Source organism: Agelaius tricolor, unplaced genomic scaffold, assembly GCF_023055355.1.
Source record: "Agelaius tricolor isolate 1412-34295 unplaced genomic scaffold, bAgeTri1.0.p SCAF_1, whole genome shotgun sequence".
In the NCBI taxonomy this organism is placed as follows: Eukaryota; Metazoa; Chordata; class Aves; order Passeriformes; family Icteridae; genus Agelaius; species Agelaius tricolor.
Genome location: NW_027269261.1, coordinates 110,704,829 through 110,721,419, shown reverse-complemented (window position 1 = coordinate 110,721,419; position 16,591 = coordinate 110,704,829). Strand labels below are relative to the sequence as shown.

General features: G+C 39.6%; 1 long non-coding RNA gene across 1 annotated transcript in view; it reads right to left on the bottom strand.

Annotated features, from left to right (window-relative positions):
* The window catches only part of LOC139599797 (uncharacterized), a 337,792-nt gene that overhangs the window by 260,253 nt on the left and 60,948 nt on the right, over window positions 1-16,591 (bottom strand). The window lies entirely within an intron of this gene.

Genomic DNA, 16,591 nt, shown 5'->3' with positions numbered 1-16,591 from the left:
CTTTAACAGACATTTCAAAAATGCCATAATAACATGGGGGTCTCAACAGCTTCCCAAATTGCCTTCATTTCCCCTACATTTATTACTCTTTGCTGGCAACAATATTGTGTTTTCTACATTCCTATATTACTGCTGGGTATGATGGGAAAATCCCCTTGCTAACATCTATTGCAAATACAGCCTAAGTATTGAGAACTTTCCTGTATATCTATGTATTTAGATAAATGTATAAATTGGTGATCTTGGATGTCTTAGCCTTAATGATTCTATAATTCTATTTTTCTTCACACTTACACATGTATGAATATTGATGGTAGGGATAGATCTGTACAAACATTTAAACATAAGCATGTGCATCTTCACATCATCTAAAATGACAACTAGGTTTGTCATTTCAGCATTCCAAAGTTTTCATAAAATGGATCCTAAGTCTACAGAAGCACCAAAATGTTCCTAAGTTGTTTAGAATTTCTTTCTTGCTTCTAAATTTAAAACTAGGCTTTTGGGGCACAGGCTGTACTTTCTCTGGGGGTGTAATTGTCATGTACATATTAATATATGCAAATAAAATTGGAGTTTCAACAGCCACTATTCCTCCAAAGGTTAGATTCTCTAATTAGAGCCAAGCAATTAGTTCTAAAAAGTTTCTTTTTTTTTTTTTTCCAGAAGCCTTGCATTTCCTTAGCAGTGAAATTACATCTCAGTCCTTCCTTTCTGTTTCAAGATATGAAATAATTACAACTGTACCTACATTTCATCTTGCCCACTAATTGCCCCCTTTTAACACAGAGCATTTCAAATGGTGCCTCTTTGAGGTTTTGTAGCTGTCTAATATGTACACGAGGATAGGTGCAATGTTAGAGCAAATTGAACTGTTCTTTGTCATTCTGACACCTTAAATCCCATGTTGCTGACTGGGGAACCAGAAACTGTCTTCAGGTTTAATCTCCCCCCTGTTCCCTTTTTTGTTAAATTAAAATAAATCTCAGTTTGATGTAGGAATAGCATGACCCACTGAGTGCATTCAAAGATGAACCAATAGTTGAACTTTTTTTCTTCCTTTACAATGAGACCTTAAAAATTTAAAATAAACAGTATTTGACCCTAGCACGACTATGCGATTCCTTCTTGTAAATGGAAGAATCAACAGTGATCAAATGAAAAAGGTCAGACAGTAAGAACAGCAAAGTGATTCATGTAACTTTGAATGATTCATGGGACATGATCATTTTTATCATAAAAAAGAGTAAACAAATCAATGCAACATGCCTGTCAGTTTGTTGTATGAAACAAATACTCACATCCACAACATGTAACTGGAGGCAAAAGGAGTCTGTTCTTCCAGCAGCTCCCTACAGGGAGGCACAGACAGCTCCAGAGGGTAAATCAGCACCCTCAAGACACATTTCCCTCCAGTGTGCTCATCTCTCTTTCTCCACTGATTATTTGGGGAGCTCACAGTCAGCAGGCTTGTAACACATATCCCTCAGCCAAGTGCCTAAAAATACCAAATACCCCAGCAAAGGGAGAGAAGTCAAGGAAATTCCCTGTGTGGTGCTTAGGCAACCAAAAATAACTGCAAGACTTGCACTTGCAGGAACTGGTGGGCAAAAAATGGGAGCTTAAATCCAGTCCCTCAGCTCACAGGTCTCCTATGAACAAAGTGTCTGAGCCACCAGGGTTCACCCTGCAGCCTGTCCCCCATCTCATTCCACAAAGAGGGATATAAATACCTATCCAAACATGGCAGGGAAAAAACAAAACCAGAGCTGAAGAAGCCCGAAGAGAGCTGCAAGAGGGCTGATGTAATGAAGATGTGACACATACAGGCAAATGTGCCAAGGATTTGCCAGGTTGCACTTGCCCAGAAGGAGAACCCAGATATCTCCAACAATCTGAAGCAGGAGCAGAAGGAAGTGACCTGGGGGAGGTGGAAAGAGACGAGGAAGCTGGGAGCCCATGAGGAATAGAAAGGATGAGTGCACAGGCAGGAGGAGAGTCTGGTGCTGCCAAAATGTCTCGTTGCTTCTGTTCAGAGATATGATGACACTCAGAAAAGGCTGAAGGAGAATTTTGCAATTAGCCTTTTTTTCCCCCGTGTTTTTCCTTAGGGGAAGGAGGAGAATGGGAGGAAATAAAAGGAAGGAAATAAAATCCAACCTGTTCTTTTTAGTTTATGCACCAGCCCTTGCTTAGGGCTGTGCCTTAAGGCACAATATAGCCCATACTGATTATTATAACAAATTTAAGCTTAGTCTCACTTCCAGAAAATTTGTACACTTACACATATGCATACATATTAGACATGGTAGTAGCTGTATTTTTTTTTTTCAAGAAACAAAGATAAATAGATACTGAAAGTACCATCACACCCTTATCACTCCATAACCCAACAAAGGTGTCAGAGTCAGCCTGAGCCAGGACCATGCATCCACTTACCTGCTCACCTGTGTAGTAAAGGCTCTGCCTTAGGTAATGACTGATGCTCACAATCTAAAGCCTCACTACCTTGAAAGTGAAGTTGATAATTTGGTAAATAAGCAGAGAAAATAAAAAGATAATGCTTTTAGAGGATCTATAAATACAGGATACAAAAATATTTTTTTTATTTTTTTCTAGATTGAAACAAAATATCTGATTTTTTGTGGATTACAATTTTCTCATCCACAACAGCACTCATTTGCTGGTCCTATAGAGAAAATACTAAGAAAACAGTCCCTCAACTTATATTTGCTGACATTTCCAGATATAGTGAGGGGGAAATACTCTGGTTTTCATAGAATCATAGAATAGCTTGGGTGGGAAGGGACCTTGAACCTCATCTCATTTCCCCCCCTGCCATGGCAGAGATACCTTCCACTATCCCAGGTTGCTCCAAGCCCTCTCCAGCCTGACCTCAGACACTTCCAGGGATGGGGCAGCCACAGCTTCTCTGGGCAGCCTGTGCCGGGGCCTCACCACCCTCACAGGGAAGAATTTCTTCCTAATATTCCTAATATTTAACTGATTTAGACTTAACTTTGCACTGTCATTTGTCGGCATAAACCAAAATCCAGGGTACAACCAGGAGAATAAATATTTTTCTCTGAGATATGTCTTCAGCAAGGCTTTGAATTCTTTCCCCCAAGAGGGTGATTCCATGAGAGAGGCTGCTGCTGCAGTCATTGATTTCTAAAAGACAGGAAATATATTTGGAAATCCATCACTACCTGACAAAGCCCTGACAAGCATCTTTGCCTACAGTACTGATGTGGGGACTCCACTGTTTGGGCATCTTCCTATAAAAATGAGAATAAATGCTACTCTGCAAACCAGGGATATGCAAGTAGAAACTCTCTCAAAGTTATGCACAGGGGTTTACTTCCAAAAGCCAGGGTTTGAAGCATCTTCCTGAAGCAATAGGTCCTCCCTCTTCCCTGGATCACAGCCATGAGGACCTCCTCCTCTACAGTCGTGCTACAACTTCTCAGTTACTTGACTTTTTCTTGCCTTTCGTAAGGTTGAACAGTGTTCAAACTCCAATATTATCTACCAGAATACTCTGTCTAACTTGGGAAACAAATCTACTAACATCCCACCTTCTCACAAAGGTTCTCAATACCTAATCCCCAGCTCCCTGCACATGAAACCACTCTCAGCTGACAGAGCCCCCCAAAACCATTCTGCGTCAACCACGAACCCTCTGACGCCAGCTGGGAGCAGGGAATGGATGGCACAGCCTCTTGAGATCTCTCCCAGACTTGTTTTTCCACAACGTTATGAAAGAAGCAGCAGGAGATGGGTTCATTCAGTTTGACCACATGGGATCTTCCCTCACCAGGTTTCTGTGGAGCCAAGGTGCAGTTTAAAGCTGTCATCCCTGTGGGTAATGCTCAGGGGGCAGGGACAAGGCAAACACCATCTGCTCTTTCTCCTTGGCACCGTATCTTCACAGGCTCTGGGAGGTGCATTCATACCTCCAGGAGGAGTTAAATCAAGATCTCACTCATCAAAGATATTGTAATAGTCGGCCAGAAATCTAATATAAATGTCAAGCAGTTGTTCTCTGAAATATCATAGGCGTTGTTTGCCATATTGCTGCCTTTACCTTTCTCATGTGAATTTAGTTAGAACTGGTGATAAAGTGTTCCAAAAGAACATGGGAGAATGCTGACTGGACAAAATGAAACTTTCTTCGATAACACTACAATTTTGTGAAAATTTTCAGGGTGAAGTAATCAAATTATTGATTTAATGGAAGAAAAAAAAGGCCTGGGTTCTTCACTTCCACTGCATCACCTAATGTAGACTATGTAATGCAAACATATATATGAGAAATGCAGCATAAATTGCAAAAAAAAAGAGGATCAGCATGAAAAGCTCAGAACTTCTCTGGGCAAAATGGTTTAAAATATATTTTGTTTTGAGTTCTCACATGATTAAAAGAATAGCATATTTTGTCCAGAAACTGAGGAAACTCTACATTCACACTGAAAGTCTGAAGAGGTGAAGTGTGGCTGTAAAGGTGATCTCCATTTTTGTCAGTGTTGAGCTTGATAAATCTTTCTAAAACTTTCTGAAAACTTGGCATCCAGAGTCTGGATGCATAAGATAGGGCTTGAAACCCAAACCCTCTATTTGTCTATTCAAGAGAATAGCTGCCAAGTTTTGGAAGAGATTATGCTATTATGGCGTTTCTCAGCTCATTTAGACATTTCTGAAGCTCCTTGAATTCCACTTCTGTGCATGCTCAGAGATGCTCCTGTGTGATTGCTTTGATACCAGCGACATCCCCTGAGGCAGTTGAACTGGCAGATGTTTTCAGATTACCAGTTTACCAGTTCAGACAGACACTTCATTAAGTAGAGATACAGACACGTTCTATTGAGGAGAGTGACAATGTCTGTCTTTCATATTATAATCCAATGGTTAGAGCACAGACACACATGGGAAAGAAGGCCATGTTCCTTCTCAAGGACACAGGTTCATTTTCTCTCCACTCAGAAGAGAAGCTACAGCATCTGGTGGGTTCAATCTGCTGCTGCCTGAGCTCTTTTTTTTGTTTTCGATGGTGACTTTTCCAGTGATGTTTGATGTAAAGACAAAAACATCAAGATCTCTTAGTATGCTCTTCAGTAAACCTTCATGGCTGACCTCGAGCCAAGAAGGGAAGAAACCCAAGATTCCTACTTGGAATGCAACACCACATTCAGCACTTTATGGTGTAAATGTGGGTGAAAGCATCTCTAGGCATTAAAATAAAACAGCTGTCTTTCCAAACACTGAAAAAAGTGGAGAAAACTTTGGACTGTAAAAGAATATCTTTGACTCTGACCAGTTGCCAAGCTCTGGAGACCAGCAGGATCTCAGGGATAGCCCTGCACAACCAACCAGCTCCTGGCCAAGGGATCACAGTCATGTTTAGATTTTCATGCCTGAGGTTCACAATGCTCCTCAGAAAGTGAACAGGGAACCTCAGCATGCAGGACACAGTTCTGGAGTGCATTTCACACAGCACCAGCAAGGCAGATGTCCATTCTCCAGGTGCCTTCAGCTGCTGACTCCTCTGCTCACATTACCTGTAGGGATACAGGGAATCCATCAGATTTTTTGCCTGACTCAAACAAAATTTAACTTCTGTGCTATCTCAGAGTGCATCACTTTCCATGGTGGGTACATTTAGGCATGTGGAGCTGTTTCTCCAGCCATGTTGCTCACATTCCGTGGCACTGGAAACTTCAGTAGAGCTCCTCTGCTCATTTACATTGCATTGTAGGGGTTTAAAGCCTCTTTGAAGAAGTGAGGTTAGAGAAAGGATTTGGAAGATGAGAGAATGGGCAAGAGAGTATATCAGCACTTTCATTATTTAGATTTGAAGGGCATGAGAGATCAGTATTCAGTAGAGTCAAAATACAGTCACATATTTTGGATGAATCCACTCAGGAATTGTGAATCACACATAGAAATTTTCCCCTCCAGTGACTGAGGGGAAGACTTCAGGGATCTGATATTAAACTGGGGTAAATTATCTTAGTTTTTCTGACACCACCCAAGCCTTGACAGTTTACACATGCTGCTCACAGATGTCAGTCGCTTGCAAACACTGCTATTGTAAGCCAAATTTTAACGGGTGACCTATTGATTAAAGGCTTATGTGTTTCTACTGTCCTGTTCCTAATCCCTCTATGAAAACTGTTCTGAAGAGAATACTTTTTGAAGCATGCAATGTCAGCTTCCAATAAAAAGAAGGCCAGTCTTTAAAGAGGAGCTCTTAGTGATGTGGTAAAGATTTCCACTTTCAGCAATTTTGCTTGATTAAACTTCTTTGGGTCTTACCATAAGTTACAGTAGATCATGACAGCAATGTTGGGGACTAGCTTGGAAATTGTGTCAGATCTTTGACCAGCCAGCTCCTGAATTGGTTTCGCTCCTATTAAAGTAACGGATTGGGCTTTGTGTCTGCAGGAGACGTTTTGTTGTTGCGTGGTGCGGGACCCCTGCTGGGCCATTCTGTGCCCTTTTATTGTGTACAGTTTGTGTGTTGGTACTGGGCTGTCAGATGGAACCACGGGGTGGGTTAGGCTGCATTGTCATGCAAATGACACCCAGATTTACATATTACCCCAGACTAATATTCATTGTGATGTCTCAATAAGGTCACCTTTGATGGATAATAATTTTTCCAAGACTACAGTCTTCTTTGAAAGTGCAAATTAAACAGAAGCCCCATTAATGGGATTTCAATAGTCTTTAAATGCTGTCAACTGTTCAACTGCATTGTGGTGTTTCAGGGTCAGGTTCTTCCATCCGAACTTATGGTGGTGATTAGTGACTGCTCTGCAAATAACCTATTTATAGACAAATAAACTATGACTCAGCCCAGGTGTTACAATCTGATATTACTGCAAACAAACACTGGAGAAGTACACAAAATTTTGGTGAAGGGTTTTTTTTTTTCAGCTAGTGTAAGTATGTAGTTCAAGAAATAAGAACCAAGATCTGCAGTATCTCACAAAAAAGTTTGATCAATATATTATTTTAAGGGAAATATACTGCAAAGAACAGGATACTGGAACTTTTTGAAGGAAGGCTGCTGAAGACATGATATTCAGCTGTCTCCACACCAGTGAAATGCCAATATCCCTGCTTTCAGTGAGCTTTGGAGTTGTAGAAGTGCTCTGCCTTTACAGTACCTTCAAGACTATAAGAGCAAGAGACACAAGGAAGACTTCAGGAGAAACACAAACACAACCTCTCTTTAATGCCTCCTGCTTCCTCAGGAACTCTGCCCTTCATCCAGATCCCAGACCTAAGGGATGTTCTCAGTTTTATGTCCTTCTTTTATCTAGTTTCTGCAATCACCTGTAATTCCTGACATCTGGGCTTCCACTCCTACCTGAGACAATTAGCCAGGCTTCCAAGAAAGGAGTAAATTCAGGGTTATTTTTGGCTGCCAAGGAAGCATGTTCCTGGCCACTTCGTCTGAAGTAAGACTGTCATATTTTTATCTGGCATTTCCAGAAAAAATATTGCTTTTACTGTCCTGTACAGAGTCATTCCAGTAACTACAAGGCAATGATAATGTCCTGAACATCCACTGGCCTCTGCAGAGCCTATGGACTGAAATTATTCAAGTGAAAGATCCATTTCACCTGGGCTCAATACAAAACCATGGATGAAAACCTCAAACAAATGTCCTCGATTCTGAAATTCCATCCAAAGGGAATTATCATGTGAGAAGATGTCTCTAAGGGTGTTCCTCATACAGGGTACATGGTAACATTTGTTTGACCCAATTAAACATCTGCAAATTATGCTTATATATATTCTGATTATTAAACAAAAGAGAAAAACATCTGAGATATCTGAGAATATACAATACCTAAGGGATTTCTCTTACTTTATCCTGATTGTTTGCTTCCTGTTTGATTAGATATCTATCAAGGGGTCCTAAGTTACTGTGCTCAGCTTTTCACACGGGGTGTGGATCTAAGAGGAGAGGAGGACCTGCCCTAGGATACCCTTAAAGACCTTCAGCCTTTGAGAAGGTATTAATCTTTAGAGCAGATGAATAACTGCTTATAGCAGTGGATTCTGTATTTCTTCCATGAAGCCAGAAATTTCACAGAACTCTTTGGCAGATGTAGATCACCCCCAGATATTATACAAGAATTTTCAGCCTGTGTGAATCACTTGTCCAGGACCTTCAGCTCTAGAAGTCTGTTGGACTCTTGGGGGAGTCCTGTGAAGAAAAAACCCTGTCCAGCTGAGTTATTTGTCATCAAGACCCAATGACTTTTAACTTCCCAGTGCCTCTGTTCCAATTTCTCTCTTTATGGGATAATGGGAATTCTTTCCCATTTAGAGAATAAACATCTAACATTGTACTTAAACCAAACATTTCATATCATTCCTAGGCCTGTGAGAGAGAGGCAGTTCATTTTACCTACATCAACATGAGACCAATTATTTAATTTTAATCTCTCTTCTCTGACAAGACACTTAACTATCAGATGGTAAATGCCTGTGATTAACTAACATATATCAGTGTATGTTATAATATTTCTAGGTAGTTTTATTCTCCTACTTACATGCTCATCCTGGGCAAGAGGTAATCCCTGTTTCTCTTCCCTTTTCTCCTGAAAAATCCTAGAAATTAGCAGTTACCTGAGTGAATAATATTATGTTTCCTGAGAGCTGAGTGAGGTGCAGTGCACTGTCTCCAGTGCAGCACAGATTTCTCTGAGGACTGAGGATGTGATGATATGTGCTCTTTCTCCCCATGCAGCAACAGTGATTGTCTGCATCATGAGATCCTGCCTTTGTGGAAGAGGACGCTGAAGTTTTTCTGGATTTGTAGAGCATGAAGATCTTGGCTATTAATAGTTTGGAGGAGGAGCAGAGAATTCTGGGTTCAAAAAACTGGTGAAAAACCCAATCAAAACACACAGCCTTTGATATAGCTTTATCAATTACAACGTTAACATATTATTTTCCTTGGCTTCATTAATCCATAACTAATTTGAGTGGGTACCAAGCTCTCTCTCTCTCATTCCCAATTAACCCAGTGGCAATTATTACTGGCTTTAGTCTTTAATACCTAAGAGCTCTCTTTACCTCTTGAAAGAAGCTTTTGAAATCTGAAAATGCCAAACCAGCTAATGTTTTATTTAAGCCTAGAATATGAACTTTAGGTTATTCCCCTTTGCCATAGGTTAACTAATTATTTATGAAAAAGGGAATGAGAGAAAGGAGAGAAAAGAGAAGAAAGGAAGATTAAAATTCCAAACCCTTTTGGTTGGGAATCCCTAACTTATATGAGGAAAAGTTTGTTTCCTGTGTCTAAGAGATCATGTACCAACAATCAAGTTTAATGCTTGTTCAGTGCCAGTAAAGTCATAGCTGGTGAAAGAGCAAATTAAGAATTTGGCCTGATTTCTCTTAGGACATTGGTGAAATTCCCATTGATTTGATAAGTTGAGTTCAGCCCTTGAATTTCTTCCTGAGATGCAATAATGTTTTACAACACAGCAATGTAATTGAAACAAATGGTACATTTGTGATCTAAATCTGCACCCAAACAGGCCCAGGGTGTCCAAGCAGAAGTGGGGAGGAGGATGGCCAGTTTTTTAAATGTAGTACAGCCAAAACATCACTTATATGCTAAGGGAAGAGAGAAATGGAATTTCCTGAAGGGAGACATATTTATTTGGGCTCAAATATAGATGGGAAAATTCAATTTTGTATATACTAAGGTAACTTACCCCACTTTCTCTGTTTTTTTTTTTTTTTTTTCCTTTTAATCTTCTTTCACACAATGGTTTAAAGGTAATAAGATTGTTGATTCTTGTTTTGGGGACACCATGAGAAAATAATAATGAAAACAGTTAAATCAAAGAGAATAGTGTTACTGTGGCAAAGGAGTGACAAAACATCACAAACACAAGCCAGAAACCCGTTTAATTTGTATTCTTCCACAGCAAGGAAAATTAAAAGCAGTCAAGTTGGTGTAATCAGATTGTAATATAGAAACAAAAATCATATAAGAAGAGAAGTTGAGCTCAGCTAAAAAAGTGGAAAAATGACAACTGAGAAAACTTTGAGGCAGACAGAGGAATGCCCTTTATTTTATTGCTCACACTCTAACCGCAAAAAGTTGATAGTAAAAAGCTAATCACCTCATTGGAACAGAGTATATCTTTAATTCTATTTTATTAAATAACTCAAGAAAACTGTGCAGTCTGGATGAGTGGAACGATCTCTCACCACCTCTTACTGCTACCTCTATGACTTCACTTTCTGCTGTTGCAACCTAAGCTCTACTTGTCCAAGACATTTTTGTCTTTGGTTGTTTCTTGCCATCAGCTGGAGATTGATGTCCCCCAGTGCTGATGCCAGAAGCAGTTTCTCACTATATCCCAATCTGTGTCCCAGCAAAGGAACCCAAATGAGCTAAAAGTGTTATTGTCATGATTTATACTGAGAACAACTTGCACTGGAAGCAGGTGAGGAGTATTCACACAGTGCTTTTCGCTACATGGGAAGGAGAATTAACCTCCAGCAAGGATCAATCACAGAGCAACCTGTAAGTGACAGGGATTAAAATTGCATTTATTATACAAAAAGTGTTCACAAGTGTAGTGTCTGAATGTGAGAGTCTCTGTGGTCTGCAAAGGTTTAGTTTTTCTCCTCTAGGATCACAACCATTTCCATGGATAAGTGCAGAGAGATATGAAAATTGAAATAATCTGATGCAAGAAAAAAATTGATTCAAAAGTATAGGAGTTTATGAATATTTAATAACCACTCTAAAGGAAAAAATAAGCACAAGTCTTTTTTATTTAACCTTTTAACAATTTCCATTGCATTCAGAAGTACATGTGCTGTAGAAACCCACAGGAAAATATTTGAAGAAACAGAAAAGTCTGAAGCATGTGAGGCTTTGTGATGCAACGGAAGATCCATGGAAACAACCATTTCATTAAGCTGGATTCTAGCCAGTTCTGTCAGTCCTAGTGCTGCCTGGCTGTGGGCCATCAATAAATCCTGAAGTACTAACAAGTGGTAAGTACATGAGCTAAAATGGATTTTCAACTCCATATAAGCATCACCTGTTTTCTCAGTTTCTTCATCTTCTTAAGGTGATGCTAGGTGGAGATATCTGGGGTGTCAAGATAGAATCAAGATCAAGAATCATAGAATGGTTTGAGTGAAAAAAGACTTTACAGATCACTTTGTTCCAAGCTCCCTGTCATGGGCAGGGACACCTTCCACTAGACCAGGTTGCTCACAGCTCCATCCAGTCTGGCCTTGAATATATTTGGGGATAGGATATCCAAAACTTCTCTGGGCAACCTGTGCCTGGGCCTCATCACCCTCACAGTAAAGAATTTTTTTCTAATATCTTATCTAAACTCTAAAACTCTTTCACAGTTTGAAGTCATTCCCTCTTGTCCTCTCACTCTTGCAGAAAGTCTCTCTCCATCATTTTGTTGGCTCTCCTCAGACACTGGAAGGCCTCAGTTAGGGCACCCTGAAGCCTTCTCTTCTCCAGGCTGAACAATCCCAATTCTCTCAGCCTTTCCTCATAGCAGAGCTACTCCATCCCTCTGTCCAACTTGGTGCCTCCTCTGGGCTCTGTCTCGGAGCTCCATGTCCTTCCTGTGGTGTGGTGGGGACCCCAGAGCTGGGGGCAGCTCTGCAGGTGGGGTCTCACCAGAGTGGACTGTGTTTATTTTTATATATACACTCATATGTGTACAAACATTCTAAATACACACTCAGTAGAGTCCATCCCCCTTTGCAGTTTAACTGCATATATTCCCTGAAAAGGAGCAGCAATCCGTGGCATTGAGAAAAAGCCAACACCTTGTTTTCTTAATAAGCTTAGATGACAATTTCAAAACTTAAGTTGAATTTCTGCTCAGAAAACAAGCTTTTTTATGTCAGGAGAACAGAATTATCAGGGAAAATTGCTCGAAACAGAAGATTTTTTTTTTCATTTTTGTCCCTTTGAAGTATGAAATTGGAATATTTTGGAATTATTTTGTTATTATTTTTATAATTATTATTTTTATTATTTTTATAATTATTATTTTTGGAATCATTATTTAGAAGTATTTTGGAAAACAGCTCTGTGAACTAGCAACATCATGAGGACAGAGGGACAAGCAGGGAGCCAAGCAAATCCTCTTCAGAGAGAGCTTCAAAGCAAAGTCTTCCCTCCCTAGTGTGGCTGTCTGAATCAGTCCCTTCGTGTGCTGCTCCCACTAACTAGGTCTAAACTGCATTTCAGGCTCAGAGAGCCAGCAGAACCATGTGGACAAGCTACAGGCATCCTGGAGGCAGCAATCCACAACATTAGAGCTGGGTCAGGCAGCAGGCTCTGTCTGACGTGGCTTCCTGCCTCACACCCTCAGGCAAACCTCTGAAATTTCTTCTCTCCCTGGGTTTGAGGCACCTGAACAAGGTAAAGAGCAGGGAGAGGAAAGCAGGAGATCGTCTGACTGGGGAGAAGCCACAGAGCTGGGTTGCAAACAGGGGTGTGAGCATTAAAGGAGATACCTGGAGGACAAGGTCTCACCAGGTTCCAGCTGCTGGCAGCTTGTGGCACATGGAGGTGGCCTCTGCTTTCCATTCCTGACCCTATAAATTCATCCTCAGATTACCAGTCAAGCTCACTGGCACCTAAAACACCAGCCATGGAGCAGAAGTGATGCACAAGTGCCAAGATACAAATAAGCAAGAAAGACAACATTCACCAGGAAAATAATTGTGAAAAAGTGAGACATGAGAAGTTTGGGCAAGGCCAGAATAGATGTAGATATCAACAACACTACAACATTTTTAGCTGAATTATTTTTCTCTCTGTAACAAAGCATCTTGATAAATGAGAAGATGGTATGAGACTATATCAAATTAATTTTTCAACATCTATCACTAGTAAATAGTCTTTAAAATAATTTTACTTTTTCATTATGATTACATAAAAATTATGCATTAAAATTAAATCTCCAGTTAAATTAATTCTGAATATATGTATATAACTGTATATATACCCTTCCTAAGGTTGTCTCCTTTTGCATCCTAGAAGATAAACAGATGCATTTTGATGTCTATTCTTCAGCATTGTGTATTCATACATGCATGTACACATTTTGCTCTAATATTGATATCAGGAAATGAAGAATTCCAATTACTAAGAAAATCTTCTCTTGCATTATTCACATTTTATGCACCATTTTTTGTGATATATTTTTCAGAATCTCTTAGTATCATAATCCTAGCTGCTGAGCACCATGAGTGAAGATGGAAATAATTCAGATAGTTGTCATTTTTTAAACTTTTCTCCTTTCTTCTTTTCCTACTTTTTTCTTTTCTCTTTTTTCTCACTGTAGAACAAATGGTCATCCTTATCTATACCCATCCATAGACTGAACTTCACAATAGAGTAACACTGCCAGCCATGAAACTATCAAGAATTCCCTTTTACCCCTCCCTGTGGCCACTGATTTCCACCTGTACACTCCAGCCTGCCTCCTCTTGGGTATTTGGCACTAATGTTCACGGTCCTGCACTTGAAGGACCAAGAGATATCCGTGCTTCCTCTTGGATTACAATTTCTTTTCTGGCATAACGAGCAAATCCTTCCAAAGAGGACTGAGACTGGTGGAAAGCAGAGGACATGTAAGACCATCAAGCCAGAAAAAAAAAGAAGAGAGAGTAAGGATTGGAATAATCTCTTTTAGAAAGGAGCAATTTATAATATAATCATAGAATCACAGAATGGTTTGGTCTGAAAGGGACCTTAAAGATCACCCAGTTCTATACCCTTGCCATGGGCAGGGACAGCTTCCACTATCCCAGGTTGTTCCAAGCCCTGTCCAGCCTGGCCTTGGACACTTCCAGGGATGGGGCAGCCACAAATTCTCTGGGCAGCCTGTGTCACCACACCAACAGAAAAGATTTTTTTTTTCCTAATATCTAATCTAAATCTATCTCTTTTAATTTAAAAACCCTCCTCCTTGTCCTATCCCTATTTGCCCTCCCTTTTTTGTGAGTCCCCTTTATGCACTGTTCATCAACTCTGCCTTTTCATCTAAATGTCTCCATGACATTTAAAAGGAGCAGGTGCAGGGTGGGGGTGACTTCCTGTCTCGCTGGGTCTTTGTAAAGAAATTGTCTAAGAATCATAAAATAAGAGTCTTTTACTAAACTTGATCCTCAAAGTCATCCCATGGCTTTATAAGGGAGATAGTCCTTGGAATGAAGCACTATCAGACTCCTGTGGGGTCTCTGTCCCTGAAGCCAAAAAATCCTGGGTATATTTCAGTAGCATAAATATTTTTTTAAATGCTCACACACCATTTTTATTTGCTCTTTGTGCTTATTTTTTTCCAGCATGATTATTAAGTGCTAGCAGAATTATTTTAATGAATAATTTTCAGACATTTGGTTGCTCATGAGCTGTTTGCTGCAACTATTTGATGTTTGTTACTCAAGATGTATGATTAGCTGTGCAAGTCATGCATAATTCCTTCTGATTCTCCCTTCGAAGATTATTTTTTTTAAGTAGATGGTGAAGCATGATGTCTTTTATAAATGTTTGGAAGAATATTGTGTTGTACTAACATTTGTGAGAACATGTTAATTTATGGAAGATTACACAAATACTCACTCTTTGTCCACCTGAGCACTCACTGACTTTTTTTTCAGGGTTTCTGGAATTTTCAGCATATTCAATTTTTTTTTTCTTGATACCTCATGATGGCTTATTTTAGGCTGTGCCACAAACAAGATGCTGAAAAAGGGAAAAAGTGTAATGAAAAATTTTGTAAATGAAATATAAAAATTTTCTTTTCCTCTTATGAAAACATCCACAAATTGGAGTCTTTAATATTTCCACCATTCTACTTTTCTGTGGTGAGTTTGCTTGCTTCGTTTTATGAACAGTTCATTCTGTAAGTTGGAACAGCTGGATGCTGGGCTAGCCACAAAACTTTCCTAATTAACTGCGTTTTCTTGCACTATTTACTATCCTTTGATTTTTCTCCCACTCAGACTTCTGTAAAGGGAAAAAAGAAAACATTAGAAATATATTTCAATCAAGTTTCTTTTTATGCTTTATCTTGTGCATTCATTTTTTTTTCTCATGTTCTTATAATTCTCAAAGGAAAATTCACCTTTTTATACCAGAATTAACCCCTGAAATAAGAAACAATATGTAAAGGAGATCACAGCTTTCTATTAAACTTCAGAGTTTTTGGATTCTCCTATCAGATTTTTCAGTGTTCCTTCAGCGGGATATTCAGTGGAGGGATACAAGCAGTTTATAAAGTTGAATGTGCAATCCCAATGTGCACATTTATTATTATTTCATGAAAGGGGAAAAAGGAGGTAACAGGAGATCTTCTCAGTCCATGAGGTGTGTGATTCCTGAAGTACCCTACCTAAAATATGCCCTTTCTGCAAAATTATAATCACCAAGCTATGATGGTGCAGGAGGTACAAAGACTCCAAGAGGATTTTAAGAAGATGCTGGAGCAGTAAGAATTGGCACATGCAAATTTAAGGCTAAATTTAACAATCCCTGTCAGATTTAGCAAAACCCAAACCGTAACAAAAGGACTTTAAATTAATATTCGAGGAGCATAAACCCATTCCTCTGCCTCTGGTAAAAGAACAGCAAGCTGCAGACCATGACTACGGCTTGACAGCTAAGCTGGCAAATTCCTCAGTCACAGCAACTAAATTTGACAGGGATCATCAGTCAGAGTCTTTAGCAGGTCCACTTTCTCCTTTCTCCAGAGAGGAGCTCATGCCATCCACCAGCTTGCTGCAGTTTGGAGCCCTAAAACCTTCACCCACCTCAGTTACTGGAGGCTTCTAGGAGATTTTTTTCCTTCCCTTGCTGCCCACTTCTGTCAAACCACCACTGCTTCTATTTTACATTTGCAAGGACTGAAAAAAGTATAATCCTACAAGGGACCTAGGAAAGTTCTTACTTTTCTTTTTTTTTCCCCCTTGATGGAAATATTGCCACAAAGTTGAGCAAAACCCAAGATTAAAATAAAAAATTGACTAACGGTTCCAACTACTGGCTTAATTTTTAATGATAAACTCTCCTAACTCTTAGTGATTCAATTCTGCTGATTTGCACAAAACCTTCACAGAATCATATAATGGCTTGAGTTGGAGGTAATCCTGAGGCTCATCTCATTCCATGCCCCTGTAATGGGGCATGGACAAGGATGTAATGGGCAAGGACACTTTCCATGACACCAGGTTGCTCGGAACCCCATACAACCTGGCCTTGAAATAGAACTTGAAATGAAATTTGAGTAAAACTCATTTAAAGCTATACTCCCACCTTTGATTTGTGACAGAAAGAAACTGTGGATCTCTCATGAAAATGCACATTTTATGCAAGGATCTCCAAAAGTACAGGAGTTTGTAAGTCTAATTCATTATTTGGTTTTACATTTTTAGGATTCCCTCCCATCATTTTCCAGTTGTGCAGAGATGAGGCAATGTTTGCTCCTCCACGATGCCTTATTCCACTTCAAGCTTTGAGAATACCTTTGCTTTTCCTTGTCCAAATTCATTGAAATCC